We start from the raw sequence: 10,574 nt of genomic DNA on the forward strand, positions 1-10,574 counted from the left end.
GTGCAGCATCACAAACCATAAGAGTGAGATTTGGAGCTATAATAGATGCCCCCTAATGTATGAGGTCAGAAGGGGAACATGATGGCCGAAATATATTATGTAAGTACATGGAAAGGAACTCTGTCGAGAAACCGAGGAGGACTTCACCAGAATTCAGCCTGCCAAGCCACCAAAAGGAGATCAGAAAGAAACACTGTCTGAGGCGGGCATACCCATGCTCAGAAAAAGTAAAGCATGTCCGCATATCAAGTACAAGCGGATCCACTAAGTACACAAGTATAAAGGACTGGGAGATACATAATGGATCATCTGATCATAATGAGTAAGTACATGTCTGAATATCACATATAAGACTGTCAATGATGCTGAAAGATGCAACAGATCACTGATATCAAAGACTGATCCCAAAAGGTACCAACTAAACATGATGGAATAGGATGGTACTACACTGCAAACTCAGGTGCCAGCATATAGAATGTCGCCATGACTGACTGCAACATATAAGGTGGAGTGGTATCAACTAGCAGCAACAGGAGCAACTGTCAAGTGAACCAATGAATGCTGATACAACCTGAGGTCTTCACCGACCGCCGTGGTACATTTCTACACCATGGGAATAAATGATCTGAAGTCGACCATGTGAGAACGGTCATTGATGTATACCGTTAACAAACGCGAGACTACTCACCGATAATGATAATGAGCGTCAAGGTACCCAGTACAATCTAACAAGTGTGAATAGATGAGCTGAAGTAGAACACCTGTAAGAATCTATCGATCAGGAGACAATGATGGTTTCCCACTGTCGATAGCGAGGAATCTGCCACTAATGACTGCAAACCCCAAGGTACTGCCAAATGGACTCTAGATCTTTGCCCCAGAGCAATGAGTCGGAGTCGATAGGGAAAGATCCGCTAGAAGGAAGGCATTAAGGCATCCTCCATCAATCTAGCGTGAGTGTAACCCGTAGGCCAATAATGTGGAAGGAATCGAACGAAAAAGATGTAGTAACCCAACCGAAGTACGTTTCCGGCGTACACAAGATGTGGCTAGCGCACGACAGAAACCCTCTGAACCAACTAATAATGAAAGCCGACACAGAGGCGAGGTATCCACCAATAGGGTCAAATGGAAACCAAGGTACTGCACGAATCCCAATGTGTGATAATGTATGCTGATGTCGAACACAAGGGAAACCACTTAGTCAAAGACCCATGATACTGATCGATGTTGAGCACAAGGTGACCTATCAATAATGAAAATAGGGCCAGGGTGCGGCTCTAGGCCTGTCCTCAGAGCAAGGTGTCGTCGTCGATAAGGACAAGACCCGCCAGCAAGAAGTCAATGGGGACCTTCTCAAATCGGCACGAGTAAAGGACCAATATAGCTGATGTGATGATAGACATGATACTGACAACCAGGGATGGTCGACTGAAAAATGAGTCAAGAGACACCGTAGAGAGGCCGACTCAGGCTAACTTCCCTTGAACAAAAGCACGACTCAATGTGACTATGTGGCAGCATATGATGACTCTGTATAAGTTCGCCATGCAGGAGGCACGAACGAACCATCCATATGATTGGAAGAGATAACCAATCGGGGGAGAACTGACTCAATAACAAGGTTATGGCACACCTAAGTCAAACTAAATCCCACCCATGCGGAGGAGACTTTGTTTTGAGTGCTTTGTTCAAGGGCGACACGACTGACTCTAGCTGCCAACAATAAATGGAAATAATGTCCCTGTTCCCGCTCTTTTTGGAATATTTACTTTTTTTTGTCTTTTTCTGTTAAGCCGGAAAAAGAATAAAAGAATGTTATGGTACAGTGGAAAGAACGAGTGTCGGTGAAACAGATGATCTAGTTCCTGGGAAAGGAACGTTCCTATGCTCAATGCAGGGAGGTGAAAACTAGTCAGTGACACTCAGAGGTATGTTCCTTCCACGGATTAGGGTATGTCAAGCTGTAGAAGTCAAAGGTATGCAAGGTTGATTTTGCAGACGTCATGGTCAAAAGTTGGCTTAAACACGAGTCCAAGTGAAGCCGACTCTAGGCCAAAAGGTGCAAATGGTCAACATGCAATGCAGAAGTACAACTTGACACACATAGGAGCCTCTAGGGTATAAGGCCAGAACGAAGCGAAGAAGTAAAGAGGAATGAGTCTTCAACGCATAAGTCATGGCGGGACTACAGAGGACTCCCGAGCCTACTCAAAACGAAGCAGCATGGGCAACAAATGTCAGTGAGGTGCTAACTACGATGCCCATGTAAAGGGATGGCTCTACCATCGTGTCATGATTTAAAGAATCGGCGAGTGAAAATGGCTTACGAACCATAACACGATGGGGTGGACCCTACGACAGATGTATCGGTCATGTGGAGGCTAGTATGCATAATGCAACGGAAAAAATGGTGTCCCTAACCTATATGCCAGTGAAAACACGATACCTGCCATGACGGGTCAGCGGTCATGGAACCGTCTCGAACTGTCAAAAAATGTCCAAAATGTCCTGAAAAACAAACCAAACTCGGCATTCCAAGCTCCCAAGTTAAAAGTCACATGAGGTCAAACAAAATAAAATTTTGAAATTTTTTTGCATTTTCAAAACTTATAAAAGGCATTTTTGACTTACCATTATCACCATTTGACTTGGAGAGCAAAAATTGTGGAGCAAAAGGAGCAAACTTCCCTGTGACCAATTCAACCGTTCAAACTTGCCGAAAACTTCCAGGTAAGCCTCAAACTTGTCTTGCAATTAATTGTGATAGTTTTTAGGAATTTTAGTTGATGTTTTACCGTTGGATTTTTGCAAAAAATTCCTTTGCGGCGTACACGCGGGTTGGCTATATAGAACTCGCGTATACGACGGCCCTACACGCGACTGTATACAAAGGAACCCGCGTGTGCGCAGCAAACTAATTTTATACACAAAACTAACAGATGAAAATGATTTTTTCTTCCAGGATGACTCTCACATGACATGAAAGAGAGCACTCAATCATGGATAATGAAGTTATGGGCAATGATGAGGCATTGGAGGCCTTACGGGGATGCGGGTTGCTAAAATTCTTCAAATTGCCAAATATGAAAGCAAACACGCGTCTGCTCGAGAGGCTCATTGACTATTGGGATGTCGATGAGGAAGCATTCATTATTGATCAGATGCCACTCAGGATAGAAGTGGAAGATATATATTTTATCACGGGCCTTTCCCGAAGGGGAGAGGTAGTACATTCCCGGGGCAGAACACGGAATAGCCTCAGTGTAGATGACTATGTACAGATTTACTGCCCGGGTCATCGGAAGGTTGGGAGTCAGATCTCTATCCCACATGTGGCGAGTTTGTCACTCAGGATAATCTTGTTCACCATAGCTCGAGTGAACGGATCATCCTCACTACATCAGGCGTCACGGGTAACCATGAGCGTGGCAGTGGACTGTCTCACTACTGTGTTTGACTGGTGTACTCCTCTTCTTGCCAACATGAAGGAACAACTCACTTCTATCAGGAGGGGACAGACCAAGAACTTTGGGTTTGGAACCATCTTGTGCACTTTCTTCTTCGAGAAGGTTCCCGCACTCCGCCCCAGGGTAGCAGTTGCCATCAGCAGTCCATGTGATCCACGCATGGGCCGGTGGGCTGACTTGATGAAACGTCTGGGGGGTGGGGAAGTCCCAAGGAATGCATTCGACGATGACTTCTTTACCTGGTGGGAGCAGCAGATCATCGCCGTAGATGACTACCCCTATGCTGGGCTGGATTTCCGAGGAGATCCTGATCTAGTGTTACCACCGGATGCAGCATGGGGCGAGATTGGTAAGAATTTTTTATGATTTTATGATTTTTTTGGATTTTTCAAATATAATGATAAATTTTGAAAAATATTTTTGGTGAGACTCAAATGACTAATATGATGATCATGTTCCAGACATCGGGCCCGTACGACCAGATGGATTCCTGCGGCATGGACGGCGTGGCCGAGGAGCCGAAGAGGCGGCTGCCGATACGGAACGGACCCTCAACAACGTCCAGCGACACTTGGCGAGACTGAGCTGCCGAGTACCGATGGCCGAGATAGAGGACCTTCCTCCGGATATGCAGCGTCATGTGGTTGGCATGCCACGTGACTGGGTTCGCGTCTTTCGGCGCGTGGCCAATGCCATAGTTACATATTTAGATGCTCATCCTGAGCCGAGGCGTTAGATATGCCTGACATGATTATGGGCATTTGAGTCCCAATTTTGTATATTTTTGGACACACATATGTACACTCGAGGCGCTTTATGATATATATATATATATATATATATATATATATATATATATATATATATATATATATATATAGATATATATATACAGTTTGACTTTTTGATGCATGATTTTATGATGATGAATGATTGATATGCCAGTCTAATGCTTGATTAGCGATAGAATCAGCTAACCAATTTTGAGATCTTGGAATGTGCAAATAATTAATGTAAATGAATGATCTTTGCAACAACCTCACCCTTAAATATTGGCGATATAATAATGGATCCCTAACGCGATAAATGTTATTTAATTGAGACACTATCAATTGAGAATCAAGATATACTACCAACGAGTCGATCCCATAAGAGATTGCCTCAGATAATAAATTGATCACAGCGGTATACTCAGCCATATTGTTTGAAGCAGGACCAATACATACGCCTCTCGATACCATCAATTGACCAGTTGGATAATAAAGTACCCAAGCTGCGGAAGCAAGATTCCGAGTGTGCCGACTAGCACCATCGGCGAACCCAAAATAGACCAAATCATCCATCAGCACCTGCCACAGCAGACCAAAAAGCACTGATATCAGAAAACGCTCGACGATATATGTATAAATATATACATAAAGTACAAGGAAGTCATTGCCCAGCCTGAACTAAGCAAAGCACTTCCTGAGGTAGAGCTCGTCAGGGGGCTCCGCCAACCTACTCCTAGGGATGTTTATAGGTACGATGATCGAACCAATCAATATACTCTCTTCGGCAAATAAATGTGTTGGAGCCAAAGGGACCGTACAAACATCACTAGTCGAACTAGAGGACCGAGATTCGACTTCATGCACAGGGGAACAAAAGTGTAACCGACGATGCAAATCTTCCAACGGTCGATCTACAGCCGTCATTGCTTCGAATATCGCTTCGTCTGATGGAAAAACAATATCCGGGCAATCCGATGCAGAGGTGGAATCAAGGGTCCGAAAATGAGCCACATCACCATCTATCTCCTTCCCAGAGGAAGAAGTAGAATGGTTATCTGCAGAGTTATCTATAGATTCACATCTAAGCTCTACTGCAGATATAAGAGATTCTATTCCACCCACCTCGTCGTCACCTGATGTGGTCACAGATGAAGCTAAGGTTCCAGGATTCGAAGAATAAGGAGTTTGGACAAACTCTCTCCGTAAAGGATCCCTAGAGGATGAAATTGTATCTATACCAACTGTAGGAGGGGGAAGGTTAAACGTACCCATCAATGAAGAGTACATCCCGACTCCTAAACTCTCAATAGGTGGACGGGGGTTACCCACTAAAGGAATAGTAGAGTCAGAGCTTGCTTGAGGATCAACTGGACAATAGTCCAATTGGTCAACCTTAACGATTTTCCCCTCATGAGGAAAGCAAATGACACGAAACAGAGTCGATACAACGGCTTCCATTTCGTATACCCAGTTCCTTCCTAATAGGAGATTATAGTCTAGGTTAGCGTCTATGACCTCTACTTCAATATTAACGACCTTTCCTCCAACACATACAGGAAAAGCCGGGATAATCCCGTATGGCCTATGAGAATGACCATCAAATGTTGTCAATAGGGTGGTGAAGGAACAACCGACGGTGATCCAATGGCCTTCCAGCATGACATAGACATGACACACGTGGAAGCTCCCTCATCTACAACCGTCCAAAAAATATTCGTTTTCTGGTAGGTAGACTTTATCTGGAAAGCCATGTGATGAGGAAGTCTCTTTTTGACATTACTCATATCAAAAGTGAGAGCTAAGGAATTACTTGGATCTACTGCCCCCATTGCCGATAGCAAGGCGCTTTGTTGAGCAGGACATGACTGGAGAACCTCTAACGCGGACATAGCACATGGACTCTGGGCCAGATCCTCAACAATGGAGTAATTCTGGGCTGCCCTAATATTAGGGTTGATAGTCGCGCATTTTGCGGGACCTTTCGGTACCCGAGGTACAGTCTCGACAGAAGGTCGCTCAATATGAAGCGGGTTGTTAGTTTTGGGAATTGATTTACCCTTGGAATTTTCACCTTCACCATAATCGCGTGACCGTGTGGTCACATTAGCATGAGCACCCATCATGAAAACATTTGACGACTTGTCCCCTTCCTGGTTGCCCCCTGCGGAGGTACCAGGGTTTGAACTTGCGCCAGCAAGAAGTTGCTGCCCTTGGGGGAAAGGGTTGGTTAACACAGCTTGAGAACTAGAAGTTCCTTGCTGCCCTAACAAGCGCTGAACGTCTTGAATCTTAGGGCAGAGATGAGTTAGATGGTCTCCATTGCACAACTTGCATGGAAACTTGACTTTCTTTCTCGACTCATTTCTACCACCACCAGCATTGTTGCCGGATTTATTTGCATCAGGCTTCCCATCCTGGTTCTTTTTGTTACCTCGTCCTTTCTTTTTTCCATTGGAATTTTGATTTCCTTTGGGGTTATCAGATTGGACGGCATTTATTGAAGAAGTTTGGGAAGCGGGGGAATTAGACGATGTGACTTGGTTGTTAGAAGCAGTTTGCAAAGACAACTCCTGCAATTGATTCAACAAGTTCACTGTAGTTGTGTCTACTGACCCAACGATACCATCCGCGTGCGGACCTGGCTTTAGCTTAGCTAAATCAACCTTAGATCCAGGAGCATCTGGCAAGTACTTTTGTAGGATCCCAGACTGAGAGTAGATCAATTCTAATTGTTGGGCCCTAAAAATGGCTTGCTCCTCAGAATATACCCCAGACATGGAGACATCCTTGGAGATCTCGGGTTGTAACGACTTCAAAAACCACTCGAGACGGTATTCCGGAGGAATTTCGGCTTTAATGAGCCTCTTTCTCCGTCTCCATTCCTGAATGTGATCGGAAATGTGAGTAGCCTTATCCTGACGAAAGGTGGCCAGAAGTTCAGTTTCGGCGTCATAGCGGACAGGCAACTGAAAGTGATTTAAGAAGATGTTGGCTAAGTCGGCGAAGGATGTGAAGCTGCCCCCCGGCAACTCTATATACCACTTGGCCGCATTACCAGTCAAGGTGCGCTGAAAGAGTCTCAACCTAATCGAATCATCGATGAGGGAGTTGGATGAGCACCACAGATGGAATGTGGTTACGTGGTCGCCTGGGTCCTCACCACTTTTCCCTTCGAATTTTGGAATGTCTGAAGGGAATTTGGTTGGGACCGGAGGCCAGGCCGGATTATACCTGATTGGGTCATTCGCTAACTTAGTGAGATCTGGCAAGTTTAACGTTGCCAGAAACGGAAGCCTAGGAGGACCTAGGGGATTCCACCCAGACTGGGCAGAACTCCATAAGATCTGAAAAGATTGTCCTGGAATTTGGGAGGCACCAGGCTGCTCGAAGTGACTAGTAGAACCGGCTGAACCAAAAGGCAAGCCTTGTGGTCCAGCAAAATTCGGAGTTTGACCAACTCCTGTCGTATAACCTCCATAACCTGCAAAGTTTCCTCCTAAAGAATGGTAAGGAGTTGATAACCCCTGATATGGATTCCAAGCCGAAGCAAGGGGAGGAATACTTTGAAACATGCTAACCGTGGAGTACGGCCTATTCCCTTGTTGGCCGCTAAACGAATTCCCAGTTCTTGCGCTACTAACCCCAGGGTTATTCCAACCTTGGAAAGGATTGCTGCTTTGTCCTATAGAAGAAAAAGGCATGGATCCTACCGTTGGGTTGGAATGTGGTATATGACCACTTCCGAAAGGAAAACCTTGGAATGAAGCCGATCCGCCCATCATGGACGTAGCGGCACTAAACGGAACCGATGGAATACCTTGTGATTGGGTGCCAAAAGGGAAGAGTCCAGTACCAAAAGCATTGGTTTGGGCATTTCCACTCGTGGACGGAATGGAGGTAGATCCCACTAATGATGTGCTAGCAAAAGATCCGAACAAGGAAGCGGAGGGGATGGAAATGGTTCCTCCCCCTTGCACCGATGTAGGGGTTTGCATAGTCGTAGCACTCGTAGAAGCCATGCTTCCAGTAGTGGTCATGAATGGTAAGCGCGTAGCGTAACCTGGACTTGATGGTCTATGTGACGGAGTCCCAACGTATTGCAATACGTCTGGATGACTAGATGGTAGTGGAGAATTTGGAGCCACTAATGACTCTGAAAGTTCTTCTACCTCTACGTTATTCTCCGCTTGAAAGCGAACTCGAGAAAAGACTGGAGTGTCCCTCTCTTGCTCAGAAATGCCAGGCCTTGCTTGGCCGCTAATGTCCCCGAAAGGAGGATCAATCCCCGATGCGTCAACCAGCGTGGGACGAACCCCACCGGTAGTATTGCCTCTGCGCCTTCTAGGAGAAGGCTCTAAACTTGGTGGCGAGAGACCACGAAGTCTTCGAGACCGTCTTGGAGATCGGTCAGCCACTTTGAATTTTTTGTTATGATCTAACTAAAGACTCAAAAAATTAAAATCTAGGCCAACTAGGAGCACAGAGCACACACTATAAAGTCCCTAAAGATACAACCAGTCAAACAACTTCCAAGTATTTCCGCTCCGGGTGATTAGGACCGGACACCAAAATACGAGAAAGTGAATCAAGGGGCCTTCCGAAGATAGTCTGGGATGATAAGGGCCCAGTCCTATCAGCGAAGGTATCAGAGGAAGTTACGCTGACCTCCTAACAACAGCCTGCGCCGGTGCAAGCCCCCAAGCTTCGCAAGGGTGCCCTCCAGTAGTACTGTTGAGAGTGATACAACGTCAACCTCAGGTGCCACGAGATTCCCCTCCGCAGCCACCTGTGTAGATCCCTAGGAGAGGCAACTATGGGTACCAACTCGTCGCAGAAGCCAGGCGGAACAGTCGTGAGGTAAGTTCGGACAAGTAGGAGAGGGGGTATCTCTCTTCCCTGTCTTCACAGACCCTCGTGCTTAACTCCCAGATCTAGAGCTTTCCTGGTCTTCCTAACACTATTGGATTTACTCTCGTTAATCAAACTCTTATGTTTGACGTTTTATGTGGCCTTGGAGAGTTAACTCTCCACTCGCCTAATCCAAGGCCCTAAAATCCTGAACTTGTTGGTGTAACTGACTAAAACAAAAAATTCTAATGGATTTTAATTAGCGCTTGATTTTATTAGGCTGTTCTTTAAGTCACAAGGTAATGGAGATGAAACTTGTGGTGTTTTTATGGACGCAAAAGAAATTAATAAAACTTAGCTACATGCACATGCACTTTTTGTTTTCGATGAAGAGCAATTTCTATGAGGTTCAGAAGGTACTTCTAATATAAACAAATTTTACTTTTCTTTTCAGACTCCACACTCACAAAAACTAACAAAACTATATATGCCTAAAAAGAGATGCAAATCTATCCTAATGCAAGAACTATATGTGGATGCAAGATTCAAAGACTACTCTAAAAACAAAGAAGGAAAGTTGCTCACTTATCAAATTTGTCTTGCCACTAAAATGCTTAGATAGAAGATGATGTGTTACCAATCATTTTGTCCAAACAATAAAAACAAGTTCTAAGATAAACACAAAGCACTTTCACTTCGCAAAAAAGGAAATCAAATGAAAAGCAAGTTCAAGAAAGCGAAACTCAAAACTTTCAAAAGATTTTCTTTCAATCAAACCAAAAAGTCTTTTTCAAAGAAGGCTCTCAAAAATACTGACACCAATGATTGACGAATAAGCAACCAAACACTTTTGTGAATTCACACCTTTCAAATGATGAAAATCCAACAAAAACAAATGCATTTGAAAACGCTCTTGACAATCAAAAGCAGCAATGAAAGTCCAAAAGATCAAAAGACAAGTTTCAAGAAGATGTTAACTAACAACTTTCCCGAAACGAAGGAGCAAATGGTCACAAAAATGATTTCGTTAAGCAAACAAAAGGGTCACCGAAACAAAATGAACACAAAGATTGAATCCAATCTTCCTACTCTGCCAAAACAGAGCAGTCAAGACTCTTAACCAGAAATCTTGTGTGTCAAAAAACAATGACGCTTGCAATCAACGAAAACACGACTGATACTCCTTATAACTAGAGAGAGTTCAAAACAAGATGCCCCCTGTTAAACAGAGGACTGTTACTGGAAAATGACTGCTTCAAACTGACCCAAACCACCAGACAAACATTCAACAAAAAGAAAATTTATAAATCTTGAAAATTATATAATATACGCGCCTGCAGTGGTGTGCAGAATGCGTGTACACGCGACTGTAACTGAGGAAACTCGCGTATACGCGGGTTCACTTAGTACAACTTGCGTATATACGCTTCTGTAATCCAGAAAAACAGCGTATCTGAAGATTTTCAAGAAAAATAAAAAATACAGA

The sequence above is a fragment of the Pinus tabuliformis genome, chromosome 7 (genome assembly GCF_031772625.1).
Source record: "Pinus tabuliformis cultivar Carrire ecotype Pingquan chromosome 7, CPIR1, whole genome shotgun sequence".
Taxonomy (NCBI): domain Eukaryota; kingdom Viridiplantae; phylum Streptophyta; class Pinopsida; order Pinales; family Pinaceae; genus Pinus; species Pinus tabuliformis.